At 34.9% G+C, this 26,936-nt stretch overlaps 1 long non-coding RNA gene across 1 annotated transcript; it reads left to right on the top strand.

Annotated features, from left to right (window-relative positions):
- Positions 1-4,576: 4,576 nt before the first annotated feature.
- On the top strand, positions 4,577-23,847 carry LOC145801876 (uncharacterized). The gene is made up of 4 exons (XR_014343651.1): positions 4,577-5,002; positions 5,168-5,299; positions 5,408-5,604; positions 23,467-23,847. It is a non-coding gene; the product is annotated as an uncharacterized LOC145801876 (long non-coding RNA).
- Positions 23,848-26,936: the final 3,089 nt, after the last annotated feature.

The following is a 26,936-nucleotide window of genomic DNA, read 5'->3' as shown; positions in this document are numbered from 1 at the left end:
TCCTGAGTTAGTTCAGGAAATGGCGAAGAAGGTTGCACTTAATCGTAAGAGGTTGGTCACGGCTCAGAGTCGTCAAAAGAGCTATGCTGACCGTAGGAGGAGACAGTTATCCTTTGAGGTTCCAGTCACATCTTCTTGAAAATATCACATAGGTGTGGTTTGATGAGGTTTGAGAAGAGTGAGAAGTTGTCTCTTAGGTTTATTGGACCTTTTGAGATCCTAGAGCGGATTGGAGAGGTAGCTTACCGTTTGGCCTTGCTGTCACAACTTTTTGTGGTCTGTGACGTGTTTCACATTTGCATGCTTCAGAAGTATGAGCCGAATCCATCACACGTATGGGACTGGACCGAGCTAGAGGTAGATAAGGATGCCTCGTATGAGGAGAAACCAGTTAGAGTTTTAGACGCTCGAGACCAAGTCTTGCATAACAAGAAAATTCTTTTGGTAAGGGTGTTATGGAGACACCACGAGGTTGAGGAAGCAACTTAGGAATGTGAGGCGGAAGTCTGTGAGAAATATCCAGACCTATTTGTCGATATTTGAACTTGTATTGAAAATCTGATCATGTTAATGTAATATAAACATTGTATATGTTTTGGAAATGGGAATTGTGTAATTAGTGATGAGAACGTGTTTATCACGGTGGTGAGAATGAATGACCGGTAGATGGGTCATGAAGACAAAAATGAATTACTATCATTGTTGTAATTGGTTTAAATATGATATTGTTATTAATTTAAAATTTCGGGGACGAAATTCCTTAAAGGGGAAAGGTTATAGTGATTTGGGCTTAGACCCGGCCTATTTATTGCTTTCGAATTCGAGAAACCATATCCGTGGCAGTCGTTCTTTTCTTTTCATGGTTGGTTTTGGCTTCAGGGGTCGACATCATCCTGGTTGGTGTCGACACTACCTTCTTTTACTTGTCTTGTTCAGCTCCTAGGGTCGACACCAACCTTGGTGGTGTCAACACCATCTTGCTGTTGTGTTCTTGGATAGCTACTAGAATTTAGGGTCGATACCAGCCTTTGGTGGTATCGACACTTGTCTTTTGTTGTTGGCCTCTGGGGTCGACACTAGTTTGGGAGGTGTCAACCCTTGTCTGCTGCTGAAACTAGAATTAGCTACTGAAATTCGGTGTCGACACCTCTAGTCCGAGGGTCGACACCCTGATAACTGCCAACGTTGGCATTTTCTGCCATTTCTTCCTGAGGGTTGACACCTCTGGTCCAAGGGTCGACCCCTGTGGTTTTTTTTTTTTTTTTTTTTTCAATTCGGTTTTGGGCCCTACTTTTTGGGGGTTTTGACTTATTCTTTTGGGTTGACTTTGGGACTTTATTTCACTTTAACCTACTACTATAAATAGGTCCCTCACTTATTCTTTTCTTCACTTTACCTTCTCTCTCTTCTTCTCTAAACCGTGAATCTCTCTTTCTCTCTAAACTCACTTTTCTCACACTAGATCTTTAGATCTACTCATTTAGAAGCATCACCTTACCTTGTTTCTTTGGGATTAAGTGTAGAGCTTGTCAAGAGTTTCGTTTTAATCGAAGCAAATCATTGTTTCATCTTCATTAATTTTTGGATTTTTCTTCCTTCTTCCTTCTTCCTCTTCTAAGCTTGAGGTAGGGATTTTTTACACTTTTTTATGGTTTTTAACTTAGGTATTTGCTATTTCTAAAAAAACTTTGTGATTTGGGGATTTTTGTTCAAAACTAGGGTTTTGGGCTTAAAAATCAAATGAAGGGTTTTCAAATGAAATCTTGAAAATGGTTATGGAATTGATTTTGAAAGAAAATGAGGTTTTGCCCTAAATATCTTAAATGTTGATTTTGTATAACTATATGACGTTGATGTTAGAAATGTGGAATTAGGTGAATATTGACAATGATGGTGTAGTTGGGTATGTATTACCACTTACATCTTGAAATTTGGAAAGTTATCTTTATGGAAAATTGTTTAATTGTTGAGAGATATCTGTTTTGGGCTATCGGTGGAGGATAGCCATGATTATTATAGAAATTGCATGAGGATTTAGGTGAACTAAAACCAATTTCTTATTCATTTGCATTGAACATTGAAAATGTTATTGTTTTGAGAAAATGGGTAAATTTGGGAAGTGAATGTAATCTTGTTGAGTGTCTATGGTGAAAGTCCTAAAAATCGCGCGTATACATGAGTATTGATCCCGAGGACGAAATTTCCATGAAATGGCAATAGTAGTGCTTGTACAGCCTACGTTTACATAGGTCCCAATTTATGGTTTCCTCTAGAAGAAATTTCCGGGAAAGGTTGTATTGTTTTGAAATTCCCAAAATGTGATTCACTGTCCTGTTTTCTAAAGTAATAGAAGTGGTTACGAATTTTGATATAAACCTGACATTGCATGGTTTGAAAGGAAATATAAAAGGTTTTGTACGAGCATTGCACAAGCATATCACCATATATCTCTGTTAAACTTCATAAATTATGTTAAAGTTTTTCTACTGGGCTTTGGTTCACCCTATGTGGGAAAAACATTTTAGGTGTTGGTGATATGCCTCCACTAAGGTAATAGCTTGGAGGGACTTGGAGCAAAGGCTTCATTTTATGTATTTATCATACGTATTTTTGTACAAGCTAAGGGATTTAACTGTATTGGATCTAAATCCACTTTTGTTATAACCAAGTATTAACTTGGAAAACTGTAAGCCCTTAGGGCATTTCTTATTTGTTCAAACTTCCATTCTATTTCTGTATTTTGCAACATATGCTATAGATTCATAGCTAGGCTTGTGAATGTATACTCGTATATTTTACCTTTTTGTAAGCTTAATTGGACTTAATGGAGGATAATTACTTTATCATTATTGTCACTTATTGATACTGTAGATGGTTGTTGTATTTATTTTGGGACGTTACAGGTATCGAGCCTTCCAGTCAATACCGGTAAAAATGGCATTGGTAGTACTTGTATAGCCTACTTGTAGACACATACCTAGATATTCCCAAAGCTTGTAATCACTACCCTGTTTTCTGTTGTAAAGGAAATGTTTTCATGAATTGTGATATAACCTGGCATTGCATGTTTTTGGAAAGAGATATAAAATGTTTTGGCACAAGTATTACATCTGCATTCACTTTATAGCTTTGTTAAGATTAATATACTGTGTTAGGGTATCTCTACTGAGCTTTGGCTCACCCTTTGTAGAAAATCATTTTTTGGTACTGATGATATGCCTTCGCCAAGAACATAACTTGGGAGGAATTTGGAGTTGAAGGCTTCTTTTTTGTTATTTATTATATTTACTTTTGTACAAGCCTAGGCCTTTAACTGTATTGAGCTTAGACCCACTTTTGTTGTAACCAAATACTGCCATGGAAAGTTGTAGTCGTTACGGTATAAAAATATCTGTTTAATCTTATTGCATATCTCTAGCTTATGGCACATGCTATAGATTCAGGGTTAGGGCTTATGAATGTATAGTTGCATGTGTCATCTTTTATACAATTGAGTCATGTGAATGTAAAGATATCATATTCAGAAATGTATTGTCATTTATTAATATCGTGGATGGTTTTATTGTTGATTATTTATGGGCGTTACAAAATATAATTTAACACAAAAAGAAAGTGTATGAAAATAACATGTGAACTTTTGAGATGCAATGCAAATCCCTATTTTAAAAACTTATGTGCTTTCCTCTGTTTAAATTCGAATGAATGCATATAACTTTAAGATTCAACCAAAATTATTTATAGTGATTTGATCCATGAAGGACAATTGTAAATATTATGTATATCAATATGGAAGCAAACACAAAAAATAAAAAAGAATAATTATTTTTTAGTAAGAAAATGTATATAAATATACTTCTCATGAGAATTGATCTTGAAAGATCCAAAGCAGAATGTATTCACAAGAACGAGCCTAGTACTCATAGTTCAGTTGGAAAGAAACAAACCCTTAGTTCATCATAGAAGACCAAATGTCTTGCTCGATTACAAAACACACGAAAAAAGAAGAGCAGAACATGACATCGGTTTGTTGTTTAATCATCATCAATATAAAAAATAAGGAGACCAATTCTTTTTTTTTTTAAATTTTTTTTATAAGAAATGAAGCGATTTGTTTATATTTATATAAGACTCTCAAAATGAAATATATAGTTTTTAAATATTTAATTCTAAAAATAAAGAGAAAAATATTTTATATAGACTATTCATAACTTTTAAAAAAGGGAAGTTTCTGGATTGGTTTTTTTTTTTTTAATTTTTTACCCTAAAAGACAAACTTTTTACAAAATCAAAAAAAAAAAAAAATAAATCTAAACAAAATATCACATCCAATTCCGTAATTATTTTACTTTTTCTCTCACAAATATCACATCCAATCACAAAAAAACCCAACTATCATTTCAAACATCAAAATTTTTTTATCCAATAATATCTTACAACTAAAAAAATCTACATAAAAACTCACTTTTCAAACACCTACATTATAGGTTGGAAAGTAAAAGATTGCGATGCCAAAGAAATAGAAAATATGACTTCATATTTTTATTATAATAATAATAATAATAATAATAATAATAATAAACCAGCGTTTTACCGACTTCCAAAATAGGCCTAAACACGCCATAATTATACCTCTTAGGTTAGGTTCGGTTGAGTTACTTTTGTCTGCTCTCTAGTTTTCATTGTTGTATTGTCTCTCTTTGCGGGAAGGTATGGCTTCCGATCTCTGCATCAAAAGCAACGATTGCAAATGGGAGATTAGAGATTCACCGGCGAAGAAGCAAAGGTGCGAGGGTTGCGCTTCCCCACCACCTCCACCATCACCATCACCATCACCATCACCATCGCCGCTTTGTTCATCAGCAGAAGAAAAAGAAGACCCTAGATCTAAAATCGTATTCTATAACTACGATGATGATTCAGATGTGGAAGATGATAGTGATGGAATGCATGAGTTACTGATAAGGAATTCCAAGAGTATGATAGACAGTTAACCCAAAGTGATGTGTGTATATCTTATATAGCTTCTCTTAATACTTCCCTCTTTCATTTGTCTCTATTTTCTTCAAAATCCTATTTACATATAAATATATATTTTATATTATTATTGTTGTAATGTAATAGAATTTGTGGGCTTACAATACATATACATATGCATATACATATACAGGGCTTTGATGTCATGTACTTCCCACGCTCGTTTGGGTTTGGTGGAACAGAGCCGGTTTTTAACCTCGATGAGATTGCCGACGATCTCAGAACTTTTTCGGAATTAGCGCTCAAGCAATACAATGACAAAGAGGTGTATTTCTTTATTCAATTAAAATTTTTTTTCATTGTTTTGTTTGTTTGTTTGGTTTGAGAATTAGCCTTTGTTGTTCATAATATATGTCGGAAAATATGTGTGCAGTTTAAGAAGCTGGAGTTTGTGAAGGTTGTGAAGGCAAACATGGGTTTATGTGCTGGGTTTAAGTATTATATTACCTTTGATGTTAAGGATGCTGATGCTGTTGATGGTGGTACTATGGAATTTGAAGCTTGCGTTTGGGATGGGATCGGCCATACTGACGTACTAATTAGTAGGCTGAAAATTAGCACTTAGTCAAGGTAAATTAACTACATAGTGTATGCTTAGTACCTAAGTATTGATGCTTATTGGTGTGACAGCTTTCTATGCCTTCTCTATTGGCATTTATTTTTTGATTTTATATGAAGTATTTTTCATGTTGATATCAAGTTTTGTTTGCTTTAGTGGCGTATTATTCCTATGCTTATTTGATGATGTTTAGTAAGTGTACTTATAGAAGCCAGATAACAATTTGCAGCTCACAAGGTTTTGATTTCTTGAAGCATTCTTATATCTATACATTCTAATTACTGGTTTTGTTTTCATTTTTTTGAAAATGGGAAATGGAAAATTTATTTGGTATACTGTTTTTGTTTCCAAAAATATTGAATTGATTTCAAAATTTCAAAAATTGTAATAAAAAAAGGGTGTTTTTATTTGTCTTGAAAATGAGTTTTCATTCTCTCCTCTCTCCTATGAAGCACGGATACGTAAAAAAAGGAGACGTATCCAACTTATCGGATACCAATACTCCTTGGATACTCGCGGATACATATTGGATACTTCTTAGTTAATTTTTTTTATTAATTTTGGAGTATCGGATATTTAATTTTGAAGTATCGGATACTCGAAGTCACATATTACTTCTAATGCTTTGTTTAGTTCTTTGATAAGAGGAATATAGTGATAGTTAAAGTAATAGAATTTGTCAAATTGATGTATTCTTATCACGGTTATCAGAATCCCGATCTGGATTCTATGATCCTATGATCTTACGATCCATTTAAATACAATCGATCCGGATTGTGTAAAACATTCCTTATAGGTAGGATCTTTCGATCCTAGTAATGGGATCTTATAGGATCATGGAATCCCGATCCAATCCGATCCTATCCGATCCAATTTACAAGCCTTATTTTGTATTGTATGACATTTTATTGTAAATTTTATGTTTGTTGTCTAAATCCAATTTATGCGGTCAAAATAAATAATGAAAATTAAGTAATATTGAATCAAATAGATTAAGAAAAACAAAGTAGGAAACAAACATTTAAATATTGCAGTAATTTAAGAAAATTAACTAATCGGAAAAATAAACTTAGCTGTAGCAGAGTCTAAGAAGGGTAAGATGATTGCAACTTTTTTTCAATTTTTGGAGAGACTATTTTTGTGACTCGAATCAGCTCCACCAGGGATGCTAACGACAAACTTTATCATTCGGTTAAGTTGTTTTTTTGATTTCTTCTATTTTCATATCCAACTTTGTTAAAATATTTTTTTTTTCACTTTTTATGCATTATTGTAGATTGTAAAGTATTTTGTTATAGAATTTTTCTTCACCTTCTTTTTTGATGAAATACAAAATTTTTACCATCGAGTTTTCTATTGTATAATATTATATGTACATTTTACACAGAGTATTATATTTTTCACAATATCTTCACTTTTTTTTAATAGAATATAGGCTCATTTTGTGTATACTTTTTAAGAAATATTTATTTAAATTAAATTATTATGTACGGTAGGATCTTACGATCCTCGATCTGATCCTATAAACACCTTCAACGATCCAACGTAAGATCTCGATTTTAACAACCTTGATCCTTATTGTCTCTCTTACTTCTCTCTCACTCTCTCACTCTCTCACATTTTTTGTCTTTGCTCTCATTCTTTTTTTAGTGCTGGCATGTAAAGATGATGTTTAATTTTAATTTGCATTTGCTTTTGTTTTTACTTTTGGATGTTTTATGATTGTTTGAAGACTTTTAGCTTGATATGAATCCCTATCTTGTTTTATTAATTTGCTTTTAAGTTTTATTTTCATGCATATTACATTATTAAAATTATAAAAAATGATTTTTTTTTTAAATTTTTACGAACGTATCTCCGTTGTATCCGTAACCTACTTTTTTAGATTTTGGCGTATCACCGTATCTATATCGCCGTATCACCATATCCATATCACCGTATCATCTATCCGTATCAATGCTTCCTAGCCTCTCTCCCCTGCCAACCCCCCCCTTATCCACCACTTCTAGGGGCTGGCTATTCTCCCATTGAGACCCACGGCCACTGTCCGTCCCCCCTTTTGACCTCCAGCCACCTTTCGGCAACAGCCACCTTTCGGCAACCCCCGTGATCTCCAACGGCACTTTTCATTCACCTCTGGCCACCCTCTGCCGGCGGCCTTCACCTTCAGTAACTCATCGAGAATGTGTCTTTGCTTTTGTTTTTATTTGTTTTCAAAGTAATTGTGTACACCTTTCTATGTTTTTTACACCAAAAAAAAAAAAAGGTTCCTATTTTATGTTAATAGGAAACAGAAAATTGACAACATTATCAAACGATCTATTTGCCACCAGAATTAGTTCTCTATATGTATTGGCATGGACTGAGCATCATTTGATTGTAGGATGATATAATATGACTTTAGGATCATAAAGGTTATGTTAATTTTAAATATGGTGGGATTTTTTTTGAATTTTATTGATAAAGACAATGGCTTTACTTTTTATCAAAAGCATTATTAATTTATTTATACTAATATTTAAAGGGAGAACAATATTTGGTGTTCCCCTCAATTTGAAGTTGTGTAGAATTTTGTTTTCCCCAAATTATCCAAAAAAATCAATATTTTAAACAATTCCATTTTTATCACACGACTACTTAAAAGTTTAAACTATGAAGCAATTATTAAAACTCTCCCTTATGGTTAGCAATTTATTACCCATAACCAAGGTTGTGAATCTTGTACTGTGCCAGCCTATACTGTTCGAAATGTATTGTTACACTAGAAAAAACAATATAGAAGACCTTCGATCCAGTGCTGGTTAAGTTATTGGATTGTTTTCAGCTATCTTGGCAATTTTTAGCATAGTCCAGCTGTGCCGTTTTGTACTAGTTCCTTCTGGCGCATACATGTTATATTCATAGTTCTTACAAAGAAGCCCTAAGAATTGAGAAGTGTTGGTGATGCCAGTAGCTATCCATCACCAACGACTGCGAATTTGTATTGTAAGGTCAAGCTGTAACATGCCCCACCATCGTCGTCAAAGCTTACATCTGTTCTTTATGTTTGTCTTCTCAACATACTTTAGACACATGTAGATAGATAGAGAATGAATGTCATTTAGGTTTGAAGCTGCTTTAACATCTTAGGAAGAACTGTAGGACTGGGAAAACTAGTGGAAAGTATCAAGACTTGTTTTATTTAAGTGTGTTGTACCGATTAAAATGTGTTAAACAAAAGGTTTAATTTTGTTTCATGTTCATCTCTTGCAGGTGTATGCATGCTCAACAATACGAAAGATTAAAAAAATTATGAGAATTTCTAAAATAATGATTAGAATAAGAATGATTAGATGGTAAAAATGTTACATGTTCTTCAAGCATACAAATTACATTGAAAAAAATGCCACATTTATAAATAAATAAATACGGTTTTTACATGATAAATTTTAGAAGTTATAGTGATAAATCCAAAAATGGTAATCGAGAAAACATAATGGTAGCGATATGCATGGTACCAATAGTAAAAACAATACTACAGTCTACAAGATTCATGGCCTTGGCCTCAATTGATGTTATTGCTATTTTTTTGCAAAATTTTGTGAATTTGCCTCAATTAAATTTAAAACATCCCCTTCTTCTTTGAGTATGCAGAGAGCCACCTTACCATAGAAAGGTAGTTTCTTTATATACATAAAAAAATATTCACAACATAGAGAACATATATTAGAGTGAGAGAGTTTTTAGAAGCTTCACTTCTTTAGCTTTCGAAGAGAGAGAATGGATAACGCATAACGCTAACACAAACGGAAGTGCATTGTTGGATTTTTCAGCTGTTTCGACCTTAGTTGTAGGAATCGTGCAACTAGGTGGCGATTCGCGATTCTGAGAATCGCGATTCCGGGATTCCTAGAAAGAAACATGTAAGAATCGCGTTTCTGTGGAGAGAGAAATGCGATTCAGTTCAAGATGAGATCGTAAAGGGGAGGGAGAGAGAGAGAGAGAAACCCTAGCCTTCGACGTCGACATGAGAGGAGAAAGAAGAAGGGTTGTTGAGAGAACTTACAGTGGATCAGTGTTGAGATTAGGGCTTTGATTGCCTTCGTCACTCTCTTCTCTCACTATCGATCACAATCGTCTTCGTCTCTGAGGGCTTTGATCATCTTCATCACTCTCTCGATCGTCTTCGTCTCTCTCTTCGTCTTTGTGCTTCTCTCTCTCTCTTCGTCTCTGCTTCTCTCCCTTTTCATCTCTGTTCGTTGTTCTCTTTGCTCTCTCTCTTCGTCTCTATGTTTAATTGATCATATAATTATACATATATATATTATATATCATATATCATATATAATATATATAATAAATATAATTTATCATATATTATATATGTAATAAAATTTATAAATTATAATTTTTACCATATATAATAAAATATTTAATTATTATTTCTTAAAATATCATATATAATAATAATTTTTGTAAATTATTATTTTTTAATTTTTTAACATATAATAAATAAAATAAATCATCCAATTATTTAAAAGAAATCTAATTAAACCATATATAATTAAAAAAATTATAAAATAAAATATTTAATTTTTCGTTTTATTTATTGGGCAAATTACATATACCCCTTCGAGGTTTAGCAAAATTACAGATACCCCCTAAGGTTTGAGAAATTACAGATACCCCCCTGAAGGTACTATTTGCATAACAAATTAGGGGGCAAATTGTTATGAAAATATAAATCTCAGGGGGCAATTTGTTATGAAAATATAAACCTCAGGGGATATCTGTAATTTCCGAAATCTCAGGGGATATCTGTAATTTAGCTAAATCTCGAGGGAGGTATATGTAATTTGCCCTTATTTATTTTAACATAATTTATTATTCCTTATTTATTATAATTTTTTATTTATAATATATATCAATTAAAAATAAAAAAATAAATTAACAATAAAAGATTATTTAAAAAATATAATAAATAAATAAAATAATTAATGTATATTAAAATAAAAATATTTATAAAAAAACTTCTAATGTGCATTAATATATATATATATACATATTACCGCTCCCCGAGACGCTCCCAACCTAAAAAACCTTTTATCGGCTCACGATTCCTCGCTCCTGCTCCCACCTCAGCCCCCGCTCCCGCTCCCGCTTCGTGCAACTAAGGTTTCGACTCACTGTTGCCATTTCATTGAATGATGCATACAACATATTCGGTTAGCACTGAAAAGGTTTCGAGCCCTGAACCTTGGAGGGAGCACACCTCAAAGACTCAAGGCCTTGCCACCAGGCCAACCCCTTGGGGTTCACCGATTATGCCAATTGGTTGTGGTGCTAATGGAACTATGTGGTAATTGATCAATTCATTACATTTCTGTGACGGAAAATATGTGTGTAGAATATGAATTGAGTTCGAATATTGTCCACAATTCTAATTTCAAAAACAAAGGCTAATTGGGCTTGATCAATAACTAAGGGAGATGGGACTTCAATATGTTAGCGAAGATCTTGAAGATACACTTTTAGAGGGTAGGATTAGGGACTATGAAGCACGTGTACTAGTATAGGTACAATATGGGTATGTTGATATGATAAAATTTTAAAAAAGTAAGGTATGGGTACGTCTGGGTATGTTCGTAAAAATTTAGTTATTTTTAATTTGAAGTAATGCAGAAATTAGTTAAATGGTATAGTTTGTTAAGATCTAAAAGTAAAGTATAAACCAAAACTAAGTGTTACTATATTTATTAAATAATTTATATGCTATTGCTTAATTTTAAAATCATGTTAAGCATAAAAAAGTAAGTCCAATGAGACTAACTTTACCTTTGTATAGAAGAAAATACTATTCCAGCTTACACATGGGAATATACTTGGTGTCTAGGGTAAGCCAAAAATTAAGAAGGAAAAATTTGCATACGTGTTTCGTGTATCATGTGCGTATCTAGAAGTACCATGCAAAGTACCATGCAAAGTACAAGTACCCATTACCGGTACGACATGTTCGTCGAAGTATCCATGCTTCATAGATTAGGGACCCCAAGAACCAAGCAGTGAGAGTAGAGTTCATTTCTTTCAAGATAGCACCAGAATTAAGAAAAATAAAGGAAAGATGTAATAGAGGAAAGCACATCCTTAAATTGACAGGCCAAGCTTTCTTGAAGAACATGACATCATGGTCATTGGGGCCATGAGCTTTCCCATCTTTGAGAGAACAAGGTTTCTCTAATCCCTTCAACAGTAACGGCCCTGTTTTGTTTCTTCTGAGCATCATTTAATTGATCACTATAGTCCAAGTTCATATCTTCTATGCATACCATAGTACCACCTCCCTTATGGCCTAGCAAGTTCTGAAAATAAGTAATGATCTTAGCATTTCCTTGGCATCAGTAATAGACAGTCAAGACTTCAGGGTTACTATTAAGACTTTTCTTGACTGCTTCCAATTGAGATCTTACTTCCTCCTGTCCACCTTTTTTGTGATGTCACTATAGTTAGATTGGCACAGCTTCTTCAACTTCAACTTTGCATTTTCAACTTCTGGCATAGACAAAACATGGGAGTGCCCCGAACATGATTTCTCCAAACCCTGGCAACAAGGTTCAAGAATTCAGGGTGGTCAGCCCAACAATAAAAAAATTTGAAGGCCTTCTTTTGCTTAATAGGGCCAGACAGCACTTTAACCAAGATAGGGCTATGGTCAGATATTCCTGCAGTCAGGAATTCTGCCTCATTTCATGGTCCAAGCCTCATTGATGAGAGGTTTATCAATCTCTCGAAGCACCTGACCATTTGTCTGTGTGAACTGCATACCTCAATATTTAAGATCATCAAACTCAGCCCTCACAAATCAGTCATTGCAGTCGTGCATGTACCTGGTCCATTTAACAGAGCCCCACAGACCAGCCATGGCTGCTGGTTGAATAGCCTGGCCATAGCTTCAATGTCCAGTCTGTTTTGGGGAGCGTTATCACAATACATGGCAGAAACTTAGCAGTCCATTTTCTTCTGGCTCTAACATGACAATGAATAGCCTGGTCATTTGTACTAATGCACATTACATTTAGCATATCTTGATTCCATAGGATCCATATCCTTTACAAAGTGGATCATTGTAATTGGACAACATTCCCCAGCTTCCATTCATAGATTCGAAGACCATATCCTTATTAACACTTCTGACTTTATTTCCCAAGAGCCCGAAATAAAGATACATTTTATTCCTTTGAATAATATGATCCTTGATTTCCTTCTAATGTATAGAGAAATTAAGGAAGCCCCCCTTTCATTTTTAGCCTTCCCCACTTTTTATTTTTTTATCTGGATTAGATGGCTTGGGGTCCTGTTATTAGCTTCCTCTATCTCCAGGTTGTCAAAAGTATTTGATGAACTCCACAGCTGTTTGAGTTGCCCCCCATAAAGGATGGTATCACCTGTATGGTACAGATAGGTTGGTCTTGATCAAAGCCTACCTCATGATAATGTTCCCCATTTAACGAATTACCCATATCCTGCATAATTTTTGTCCTTGCTCCGACGGTTACTCTTTATTCTGGGAATTAGGTCATCTTTGCTCACATTTTGGGCATTAGGATCATCATTGGCTGTGGGCACCCATTGGTACACTTTTATCCCTTTCTGTTGCCCAGGTCAAAGTTGATGTTATTACCATTTTTTAAGAAAATTTTGTGAATTTACCCCCATTATTAAATTCAAAACATTCCTTTTCTTGAGATATGCAGAGAGCCACTTCACCATAGAAAGGTAGTTCATGTATATATACATACTAAAATATTCACAGCATAGAGAACTTAGTGAGAGTTTGTAGAAGCTTCACTTCTTCAGCTTTGGAAGAGAAAGACAATGGCTGACGCTGACACAAACACAAACACAAACAGCAGTACATTACTGGATTTTTTGGCTGTTTCGACTCACTGGCCATTTTATTGAATGATTGCATACAACATATTCGGGTAATCTCTTCCAGTTCATGGCAATGTGCTGGCCACTGATTATGCCTAGTGGTTGTGATGCCACTAGGCATAATCAGTGGCCAGGAGCTTTCCATTGAGGCCAGGAGCTTTCCCATCTTTGAGAGAGAATGAGCTAAGTGTGTGAATGGTTAATTCATGTGCTACTATAAGCACGATGATTTTTTGTTGACAATTAATTTATAGTTTTCTAGCACTAATGATACCTTTTTGTCTTTTTTCTTCGGCACATCCATATTATTTTTGGTTTCAAATGGATCAATTTTTTTTTTTTTTTGATAAATGGTTTCAAATGGATCATTGTTTCATGTTAATGCAATGCCCTGCATTGCCTTTTTGATCTTATGCTTCAGATTCTTAACATGTATGCATTTTAATTACACAATGCAACTTCAAATTGTTTTTTGTCTTCCTTCTTTTCGTCTGTTTCAACAATGCTGAGTTTAGTTGAAGCTTCTAATATATTTCTTTTAATTTCATTTTTGGTGGGATACACAGATTATCATTAATTCTATACCTCTTTGGATATGCATCCAAATTGCAAAATTGCAAATGATTACATCAACAGTTTTTTGAGATGTTAAGTGAACAAATTTTATGAGTCCCAGGCTCACAGGACGATTATTTTTATTTTATCTATCCATAGTTGATCAAGCAAATAGGGGTGTTTTATATTTCTACTAGTGTTGAAAAAGTAGTATTTGAAGTTTTATTGTTCTTGACCGTTTGTCCCATATAGAAAGAAGAAAAGCAGATGACCACTGCATGTTGAGCAATATCCTGAACTGATATTAGCAAACCAAAGGACGAAAGTATTAAAAACAAAAATAAATAAGCTGAGTCATTACGTAATCAGTAGATAAAACTTTAGATCTGAGTAGCTTTAAGTGCAATTAGAAAGAGTTCATTATGAGTATGTTAATTTTCATTTTCATTCTTTCTTGCATGTTTATATGCATGTATGTGTCTATATATATTGTGATGAAGAACTATTGTATACTATAACTTCAATGTAGAACATTTACACAATTTCTCATGTGTAACTTGTTTTAATAACATAATGTTTACTTAGTTCTTAAAAATCATTTGTTTGTATTACTTGTTAGTAAATATCTCTAGTTGGTGTTCCATTTATACGAACCAGGAATTCAAGTTTATTTGTGGTGTATGTATCTACTAATGTTATGCTACTGTCAGCTTTCCTTCCCATTCTTACTCTTATTGTTATAGGCTGAAGATAAAGCCTTCCCCATTTCTTTTTATTTGGAACAGATGGGCCTGGGGTCTTGTTATTAGCTTCCTACATCAAAAGTATTTGCTAGACTTCACAGTTGTTTGAATCACCTGGTATCACCTGTATGGTATGGATAGGTTGGTCTTGATCAAAACCTACCTCATGATAATGTTCCCCATTTAACGAATTGGCTACATCCTAGGTTGAGTTTTGATTGCTCCAATGGTTGCTCTTTATTCTTGGAATTAGGTCACCTTTGCCCACATTTTGGGCATTATGATCATCATTGGCTGTGGCCTCCCCTATGGCTTCTGTACTTGCCTCCATTCTACTTTCGGTTTCTTTCCCCAGTCATTCCTGAGTACAGCATAAACCAAAGACTGGTTGAGCACCCATTGGTGCACTTTGACCCCTTCAAAATTCTCATTCCTATTGTCCAGGTGAAAGTTTTCCACCAGTTCCCTACCCACTTCAATCTGAACAGAGATTTTGGCAAAAGTAATTCTCTTTTGTGATTCAGCTAGAATTTGAATAATGCTTGCAATGTGGCTTAACCCTTGCTCATTCCAATATTCGAAGGGGGCGTTGAAGAATTTAGCCCAGTGAGGAAATTTTATTAGACTTTCCTTTCACAAGTTAAGTCTGTAGTCCCACCACTTCAGGACCATTATCTTCCCTCCAAAATGCTATGGCTTCCCTTTCAAAACTGAATCGAAAGAAGAAGAAACACTTTTCATTAGACATAACATGAATCAGTCCATTCTCGCCCCACAGTTTTTGGCAATAGAGTTAACAACAAAAAGATAACTTCTTATTAATAAAGTAACCACTCTGCCCCCATAGTTTTTTGGCAATAGAGTTAACAAAAGCAGAGTTTTAAAAGGCTTTCTTGAGGCTCGCCTGTAACGCCCTCGGAAATAAACCCATTAAATATATATAACATCAACATGCAATGTTAAAAAGGAAACAGTTCATTATAATATTCATCAGAGTCTTACTAAACTAAAGCATTACATGTAACATCAAATTAAATGCCCTACAGGCTTACATCTTTCCAAGCCAACACTTGGACACAAAAGTATGAGTTCTAACTCAAATACAAATAAAGCCCTAGGCTTGTGTGTTTACATGTACTAATAAATGAAAGCAAATAACTGAAGATAATCTTCAAAATCCAAGTCCTTCCAAGCTATGTCCTTGGAGGTAGCTTATCACCTGAACCTGAAAATGATGTTCCCATATAGGGTGAGCCACAGCCCAGTAGAAATATACTAAACCAAATATAAGCATTGAATAAAGCAATAGCATTCAATAGATGGTTAACCAAGATAATCAATTACATCATTATCCAATCTCATGACATTATTGTCAACGACACGTTTCACTTTCCAACATTATCAATATGGCTCAGAACCTGGCCAAACTTACAATAGTGAATTATATATATGTCATATTCACATTCTTCCAATGTCAACAAATAAATGAGACTCAAGCTCAAATCAAAACACTTCAAACTTCCAGATTGATACACATTTTAGTGTTGTATCAATAAAAACACTTCTATATAAATAAGCACACATAAAAGTGATGCTAATGGAGTCCATCCCCTATCTCCTCCCAAACAAAATCCGGTTTAGAGGTCCATCCCCTATCTTCCCCTAAACCGTGGAGTACATCCCCTATCTCCTCCCACACAAAACAATGTATGCAAATGCAATGCTCAATCAATACACGTATTTTCTGTATTAATGCAATAGTCAAAATTAATGACTTAACCAATGTGATTAGTTTCAGTTATTCCTAATCCACATGCAATGTCTACAACAATCACGACTATCCTCCACCGATAGCCCAAAACAGTTATTTCTAGACTGGAAATAAATATAACAACAATTCACTAGGCGAGTGGTTTAAATTATCCCACCACACCATTTAATCAATGAATTCCTCAATTTCATGAATTTAACCAAATTCCCTTAAACTAATTATACAAATTAATTTATTAATACAACTAGGGTTTTTCCCAAAATTACCAAAGTATCCCCAACATATCAAATACCAAAACTTAGAACAAAACTTATAGAATGGAGTAGGAAATCCCTACCTCGAAGTGAAGAACTCAAATAGAGATGATGACCAAAGACCAACGTGCTCCAAATCCCAAGTTTCTCAGATTAAAACGAAGCCCTCAACCCACTCTATCTTTTTAATAAAGGACTAAGGTTAGATACTCACCCTAGGTAGATCAATTCTTAGAGAGAAGACAAGTTTTAGAGAGAGAGAGAGAGAGAGTTGGCTCTAGGGTTTCAAAAGAAAAGATGATGAAAAAAAATCATGTTTAACCCGCTGCTGCCTACTGATATATAACAAGCCATTAGGACCTTACAGTTACACCAAAAATAATGACCATTAAACAAGAAAATGGTTACACCAAAATAATGACCATTAACCAAGTTCATGAATTCTATTTATCCTCCATTTATGACCAACAGGTTACCAAAGTAATGAAACCCCATAAATAAATATAAGATAGTAAGGATTGGTCGCTATAATGGACCACTAATAAGGATAGTAACTGAACCACTAATAAGGATATTAAATGAACCATTATGAAAATTTAATGGACACTAACCCTTGGTTTCCAAATACAACCAACCTGTTTTAAACCTACCCAACACAACCCAAGACTCATATACAAAGAGTAAAGGATGGAAACGGGAAAAAGACAACAACACATCTACGGAACCGAGTCTGAAATACAATTAAACAATGAAGGGAAAACTGGGATCGCTATAACCTCCCCCCCTTAAAGAATTTCGTCCCCGAAATTAGGTAAATAAATTTCAACAATATGATTTCTCAATTCTCAACAATATTACAATTCAATATTCATCAACCTGACCTATTACCGGTTATTCTATCTCTATTCAAGAGGCAACTCACAACATATAACATAGTTCACAATTCCATAACATATTCAATGCCAATAATATATTTGCATTTCTATAACACATTTAACATATACAATGCTAAATTAAACTTCTATTTTCAAGGCATGACCAACCATTACCATACTGCCAATAACCAAAACATACTTAATGTTTTTCAACGTAAGACACATTCAGTGCGCTTAAAGTTTATCAGTACAACAAAATTCCCAATACATGGTTAAATATTAACAAACAAGTCCAGATACTTTTCACGGACATCCAACTCACGTTCCCACATGGCTTCCTCCACCCCGTTATGTTTCCACAACACCTTAACTAAAAGAAAAATCCTGCTTCGCAAGACTCGATTACAAAGATAACAGTATGACACAATCAACCACTACAGTGTTCTGAGACATCCACCACGTCTCGACTACTGACAATACTCAGACCAGTATCTAGTACTTAATACCTCAACATAGGAAACACGAAAACATTCGTACACCAGGCCTCCGGTCAACTTTCACAGAACGAGGACGTAAAACGAGACACGGGTAATGAACAACATACGAACCAAGCACTATCACACATCGTACTAGGCAAAACCTCCTCACTTACTGCAAGTTATCTTATGCCCATACTGAATCCCTCATTTAGGGATTTCACTCGCCACCTCGACTAAACTTATAATAACAAAATTTGCATACTCATTCCCTCGTACCGAATTAGCTAACAAGGGTTTACCACGCCGCAACACTTATCACTACCACATAACTGTTCGTACCGAACACAAGCAAATATAGTACCGTCATTCCTTAATGACCTAGAGGGTCTACTCTTTATTCCGCATCCTACTTGTCACTCGTCTTGAGAGGACAATCAAGACACTAAGCCGCCGTGCCAAATCATTTGCCACCACTACCACTGAACCACTGCTTAGAACCAAACCCTGGCGCAATCGCATGTCGCCGACAAGGCTTTCAAAGACGCACCATCCTAACTCTCCAGAAGAGTAAGAGTCCTCACCCTCATCGCTAACAACTCAAACCTTCATCTGCAAACACCATACCACTGTGACTCTACTCACAGGTCACATCGTAACCACGGGTTATACACCCAACCAACCCTACCGACAACATCTCCTAACCTAACCAGTATTAAGGTACACACCTAAGGCATTTAAACAAAGCAAAAGAATCCTGAAACTTAAGAGAATATCCATTATACTACTACCCAGGATATAATACCAGTTGCTCACAACACGCCACTCCCCGATGCCAACAACCACAATCTTAACAAGGGCTAACACTCCCTCAAATGAGACAACCTTTCAGTACGTATGCAAATTCGGTAACGTCACCTACCATGAAGGTGTAAGTCTACTCCGAACGAAATTATGCGCTATGCCTCCGTAAAACATCATGCTAAATATACCAGACCAAGTAGTAATCGCACACTTCACATCCTCTCGAAGAGTTCTCACGACAGTTGGCCACAAACTCTACCACTCACACAAGATTAAATAGGTAACACCCTTGAAATTTCGCACACCCGGCAAGTATAACTGTTCTCGCCCCATAGTAGTCTTGACTAAGATACGCATCCCTCAATAATTCTTTCTAATTTCTAAACATGGCTCACCAGCCCTCATTCTCCCAAACCAAATCACACGCATACCGATGCATTGTTACAAATATTTTACTGTTTCACAACTTGTCACATTAATAAAACTTTAGAGCCACAACATGTTCCAGTCCGCCTAACCCAAGGAAATTAATAAACACAAACATATATATAAACAAGCAGTTTTAATGTTTCAACATTCCTAAAACACATTGGTTACACAACAGAACCCATGATTTCAAAATGATAATTCACCGATTACAAAACGGATTAGTCAAAAGAAAACCATACTATTGGTACTACCACTGTTATCGTCCCCCACTCACACAACCTACTCTCAAACTCCGAACAACGCAGCTCCTCCGTCTCCACTAACTCTGGGGCAAACCTTGACAGGTTAGCAAACCATGCTTCAAACTGTACCAAAGGTGTAGTACCTTGGCGTAACTCCACAAACTGTTTCCACAACTCTTCCCGTGTGGAAGGAGGGAAATCACAACTTCCTCGTCTAGGCATCCTAGTAAAGGTAACAAAGATATTAGCACATTAATAAATGTGCCGAAGCTAAACACCCACGTCCTAATGCATTGGACAACAATAATTCATTCCACGTAAGCACATAATCATATAAGCACCTACGAATTTCATTCCCGGATAATGACAGTCCCAATGCGTTACTATAGTTCCGGTTGGAAGCAGCAGTGATCAAGTGCCTTTCCAACAAGACTATCAGAAACTCAAGGGTCTAACCAATATCCTAGAAACTACATTCCATACCCAGATAGTCACATAAACATGTTATCACATAAGCATATAACATTACACTAAGTCTCTATCAGACGAGATGAACCCATTGTGATACTAATCACTTCCCACGTACCCAAAGTATTCAAACCCGGTACGCTCTGATACCAAGTTGTAACGCCCTCGGAAATAAACCCATTAAATATATATAACATCAACATGCAATGTTAAAAAGGAAACAGTTCATTATAATATTCATCAGAGTCTTACTAAACTAAAGCATTACATGTAACATCAAATTAAATGCCCTACAGGCTTACATCTTTCCAAGCCAACACTTGGACACAAAAGTATGAGTTCTAACTCAAATACAAATAAAGCCCTAGGCTTGTGTGTTTACATGTACTAATAAATGAAAGCAAATAACTGAAGATAATCTTCAAAATCCAAGTCCTTCCAAGCTATGTCCTTGGAGGTAGCTTATCACCTGAACCTGAAAATGATGTTCCCATATAGGGTGAGCCACAGCCCAGTAGAAATATACTAAACCAAATATAAGCATTGAATAAAGCAATAGCATTCAATAGATGGTTAACCAAGATAATCAATTACATCATTATCCAATCTCATGACATTATTGTCAACGACACGTTTCACTTTCCAACATTATCAATATGGCTCAGAACCTGGCCAAACTTACAATAGTGAATTATATATATGTCATATTCACATTCTTCCAATGTCAACAAATAAATGAGACTCAAGCTCAAATCAAAACACTTCAAACTTCCAGATTGATACACATTTTAGTGTTGTATCAATAAAAACACTTCTATATAAATAAGCACACATAAAAGTGATGCTAATGGAGTCCATCCCCTATCTCCTCCCAAACAAAATCCGGTTTAGAGGTCCATCCCCTATCTTCCCCTAAACCGTGGAGTACATCCCCTATCTCCTCCCACACAAAACAATGTATGCAAATGCAATGCTCAATCAATACACGTATTTTCTGTATTAATGCAATAGTCAAAATTAATGACTTAACCAATGTGATTAGTTTCAGTTATTCCTAATCCACATGCAATGTCTACAACAATCACGACTATCCTCCACCGATAGCCCAAAACAGTTATTTCTAGACTGGAAATAAATATAACAACAATTCACTAGGCGAGTGGTTTAAATTATCCCACCACACCATTTAATCAATGAATTCCTCAATTTCATGAATTTAACCAAATTCCCTTAAACTAATTATACAAATTAATTTATTAATACAACTAGGGTTTTTCCCAAAATTACCAAAGTATCCCCAACATATCAAATACCAAAACTTAGAACAAAACTTATAGAATGGAGTAGGAAATCCCTACCTCGAAGTGAAGAACTCAAATAGAGATGATGACCAAAGACCAACGTGCTCCAAATCCCAAGTTTCTCAGATTAAAACGAAGCCCTCAACCCACTCTATCTTTTTAATAAAGGACTAAGGTTAGATACTCACCCTAGGTAGATCAATTCTTAGAGAGAAGACAAGTTTTAGAGAGAGAGAGAGAGAGAGTTGGCTCTAGGGTTTCAAAAGAAAAGATGATGAAAAAAAATCATGTTTAACCCGCTGCTGCCTACTGATATATAACAAGCCATTAGGACCTTACAGTTACACCAAAAATAATGACCATTAAACAAGAAAATGGTTACACCAAAATAATGACCATTAACCAAGTTCATGAATTCTATTTATCCTCCATTTATGACCAACAGGTTACCAAAGTAATGAAACCCCATAAATAAATATAAGATAGTAAGGATTGGTCGCTATAATGGACCACTAATAAGGATAGTAACTGAACCACTAATAAGGATATTAAATGAACCATTATGAAAATTTAATGGACACTAACCCTTGGTTTCCAAATACAACCAACCTGTTTTAAACCTACCCAACACAACCCAAGACTCATATACAAAGAGTAAAGGATGGAAACGGGAAAAAGACAACAACACATCTACGGAACCGAGTCTGAAATACAATTAAACAATGAAGGGAAAACTGGGATCGCTATATCGCCTCGATGCTCGCCTCGCCTGGAGGCTAAGGTAAAACGCATTAAGGCTTTGATTTTTAGGCATTACTCCCCAAAGGCTTGCGCATCATAGTTTGAGGCATGCGCCTTAAGCGCGCTTTTTACGCTTTTTGCGCATAAGCATGTGAGGAGTATGCACATGCAGAAGTTGCCCTGGGCATTTGTTAAACTTAGTCTATTAGATTGTTTAAACATAAAAAATTAAAAAGAATCCATTTTTACAACTATATTCTACAGGAAAAATTAAGTAAATGATCAATCAAGAAAAACACAGTTAATGGTCAAGTGAGAAGCTCAATTACTGAAGTTAAGAATATCGATTTCTCTTTCAGTAAAGGAAAACTTCCTTCTATGCAGTAAAATGTTCAACGCATTAAAGCGAAAAGTATTTACATATTTATATTTAATTTTGTTTTTATTTTTTTAACTATTTCAAAATATTTAGTTTATTCAGTAAATATTAAAATTTGAAATTTGAAATGCTTACGCCTCAACGCCTTGAGGCTTACGCCTCGCCTCATGAGAGGTAAAACGCCTTAAAGTACGCATTCGCCTTTAAAAACTTTGAACAAAAGCATAACTTCTTATTAACAAAGTAACCCACCAGGCAATCATTCCATCCATCTACCTAGACACATGAGGGTGGAGTAGCCTTATTTTCCCCATCCTCCTTGGGTGCAAAATATTCTAGATTTATCTTAGCCACCCTTCCTCTGACATGGTTTCAGAGCTGAAAATATTGAGATGGGTGAGTAAAAGTTGATAAAACTTCAAATGATTAAATTCTGAGAGAGAGCACCAATTTGTATGCTAAATGGTGAAAATTGTCTGAATTGTATAATGGGTTACCTATAGGGCCATAGTCTAAACAAACGACTGCACTATGTTGTACCATGTGTTGAATAAAATCTAGACTAATAACTTGGAACTTTAGAGTAGGTTGAAGCAATTACTGAACACTAACTCTGTGTTTGGATCATCAATTTAGGTAGGGATTTGGAAAGGAAAAAGAAAATGCGAGGGAAATGGATAAAAAATTTAATTTATATTTTATTCACATTTCCCTTACATTTTCGTTCCCCTTTCCAAATTCTTATGCAAATCTATAATCCAAACACAACATAAGAGTTGAGGTTGCAAGTACACTCATATTTGTTTTGATCACATAGAAAGCTGAACATCTATAAAAGTGTTTTTTGTAATCAATATTGGCGAATAAGTGGTTGCTTTAGATGCTTCTATTTGAGTACTGATCGTATATTTTGGTTACTCACAGGTGTGGTTGAAGATTTCACGAAGGTAATATGCACATGGTGTCCCAGTGGGCAGTTGGAAGTGTGTTACTGTGAACAAAATGAATCTAATATTAGAATCTTTGTACATGTGGTGGATATTGACAATTATGTTACTTGATTTAGTATATGTCTAGACTGATATTCTAAACTGATATCTAAACTAATATTTGTAGAACAATGACATCGCATGATGCTTTGTTTTATTATTGAAATGTATGACATAACAACTAAGGCAGATTGCATGTCTAAGGTATATTTTAATTTAAACATGTAAAAGAACGTAAGCTGAAAGCATCCTAGACGTTGGCGATGCCCGATATGCATGTTGTTGAATTGGAAAGTGTGCGAGGTGTCTACAGAAATTGTTTTCATGTGATGGAAGGCTGGTGTCAAACTGGTTGATGTCTGTTTACTGTGCCTATGGCTTGTTTGGTGTTTTGTTTTTCACATGAATTTAAAGTGGGGTTTCTGCTTGAATGACATTAACAAAATCACTGAATTCCTCCTTTGTGTATTTTGTTGATATAGTGCATTGATTGAGAATCAGACCCTAGGCTTAGTTGGTGGTAGTGTAACTGTTATGTGCATGGTGTTATCCTATCTTCAATAGTCAACACTACCACCAAGTAGGGCTGGGCATAGAATTATTTGACCCGTGAAAATCGCCCAACTCGAATTGCCCGCACCTAATTGGCGATTTCACCTAATTGTTAGGGTTGGATGTGAGTTAAGATTTTTCGGTTTTGCAGGTTGCAGACGGGCCGTGAGTTTTACCTGACGTCATCCACACTCACTTGCCCGCATTTGTATATATTGTTTAGCTTATACATTTTTTGCGAAGTGAATGTGGGTCAATTAACTTATATCGGCCTGTGCTTATGGTCTGTTTTTTTCAGGAAGTGAATTTGATAGATAGGCTATAATTTATTTGGGATATATCATTTGGAAAATAATGATTTTATTATAAGAATTATGTGATTTTATGATCCAAAATAATACTTAAAAATTAAGGGGAAAAGGCTTGAAAAAAATATTTTAAAAATGTGGAAAAACAAGCTCAAAATAAATTTTTAAAGGAAAAATATAATTTGCAAACTGTCTACTCATCTGCAAATCTTATATGCATATATTGCAGTTTGTACTGTGGGTGATTGCGATTTTAATTTTTCTCAAACTGTAGATGTGCAGACGGGTTTAAATAGCAAATTGAACCGTCAAAAATCGATCGGTAAACACTCCTATCACCAAGCAGTTTACTACTTCCTGATCCCCATCTTGCTTTGCCTTGAAGGCCCAAGTTTTGCTTTTGATCCATCAAGATGTCCTCATGAAAAGGTTTTTAGTGTTTGGAGCATTGGGAGGCTTACGAGAGGAGTCCTATGGCACAGGTGCTAGAGGGATTCTGGTGAATCTGTTGGAGTTTACATGCCTTGTGGCATATCATCACATTCCACAGCTAATGTCTTGGTGGCCCATCATACTAACTAGGTGATTTTGCGAACCATGTCACTTATTGGTTGTAAATCTCCCCGCGTTACGAAAATAACTTTGTTCACTTATTTTTCTAGTGTGTGAATAATACATAAAATATGAGTGATCCAAATATATGGATTTCATACTCAAAATATGTAATGACTCCACCTAAAATGGTAGGCTTAATTATTCTATATCAATTAAAATGTGTGAACAAAATGGGAATTACAAGTCACCATCTCTTTAGTGAGATACTTGGATATATTTTGTTCGATCCCATACTCCACATAATGGTTGTTTCTATGTCAAATGATGTACAATCATTGGGTAAAAGTAATTGAGACTCAGGCATATAGTATACTGGGTAGAAAATGATGAGGAATCATCTTTGGTGATCTGCACATAGTAGTGGGGAAGGCCATTAGTTACAGTAAAGTTAGACAAGAGCTTCTAAACCATATACTTCTCGTGTCGTGGGTTGCTACTCACTACATTGAGTTGATACTCTTGTGTTTGACAATGATTGTTCCTTAATTAATTGTATTGGCTTGCACAAAATAATTATAGGTGAATGTGAAATTGATTCTAAAAAACATCATTTGAACATGATTGCAAGACAAAATTTATTTAAATTAAACATATTTTTTTAGAAAAATAAATTTGTTATTGTTTTGTTTACTTGGGTCAAAACCAAATTGGATGTGATCCAGATTCAAACACGTTGTTTTGAGAAAAATCATGTTGTTTGTTACTGTTCTATTGTAACTTTCCTATGGAAGAAGTGTCTCTTGCATCCAAACAGTCGCAATGGCCATTCGAAGAACCATGAATTCGTCTATAAATACAACCTTCCATTTCATTCATTTGGCATCGAAATCATCTCGGCTTCTCTTCTTTGCACTAAGTTCTTCTCTCCAAGAGAGTACCGCACTACATTGGTTTGCCAAACTCGCAAATTGAAATGCTGCTTCTGCGAGATTCTCAATTGTTGTATCATGGGTGATGGATATCTATTCAAACTCGTGAGGATTGCAGTGAGAGGGAAATTTCGTCTTAAGCATATTGTATCAACCACAAAACTCGATCACCATCTGTTAGACTTTGAATTTCCATAATATTAATTTTTACTATTCATGGTTTTTGTGAGTATTTTTTTTGATCATGTTATATTTGATTTCTAATATACACTAACACATTGATACACATAAAATTATCAAACAATTTCTTCGCAATAATGTGATTATAGAAACCAAACAATACATTAATATTTCCACTGTCAGTTTTAGATATTACTTGTATTGATTTTATTTCTTCCATTTTTTGATTTCTGAGTTTTGAGTTAAGCAGAGTAAGAATGATCTTCTGGTTTCTTTTTATTTTATTTTTAAATTTTCATTCTTTCTTACAATTGAGTTGTGTCATGGGTTTTTGCAATATTTCTTTCAAGGTAAGGCTTCTTTTCAGTTCAATTTGGACTGGAGAGGATTGTCTGAACTTGTAGGGCTCATTGTTAGAAAAATGTTATGCACTAATATAATTTAATTAATAAAATGATTATGAGATTTACGATAAATAAAATATGAAAATAAGTAAATTCATATAGAGTAAGAAAGAGTTGGCGTATGAGATTGAGAGGAATGTAGTTACTGCTCTAAAACCGTTGTTCCTCCTCACATGAAGGTATAACCAGAGTGCAACGGCTCCAAGATACAACCCAAGCGCTCACAACCTTCCTCATCTGATGTTCACGTCCACCCGGACGATATGAATGAGTCACGAATTATAATTATCCAAAAATATAAAAGATAGATCAAGTTACACTCTTTAACAAAATCTCAATATATATTATTCTTATGCACCCTTCATCTTTAGAAAACATTAGAATATATATAAGTGAAAATCTTATAAGAATTAAAACTAACATTTAATCATTACATAATTATAATAATAAAACTTAATAATAACTTCGTAACCGAAA

This window comes from Camellia sinensis, chromosome 11 (genome assembly GCF_055761805.1).
Source record: "Camellia sinensis isolate YWXY chromosome 11, ASM5576180v1, whole genome shotgun sequence".
NCBI lineage: Eukaryota > Viridiplantae > Streptophyta > Magnoliopsida > Ericales > Theaceae > Camellia > Camellia sinensis.
This window is presented reverse-complemented; position numbering and strand designations above follow the sequence as displayed.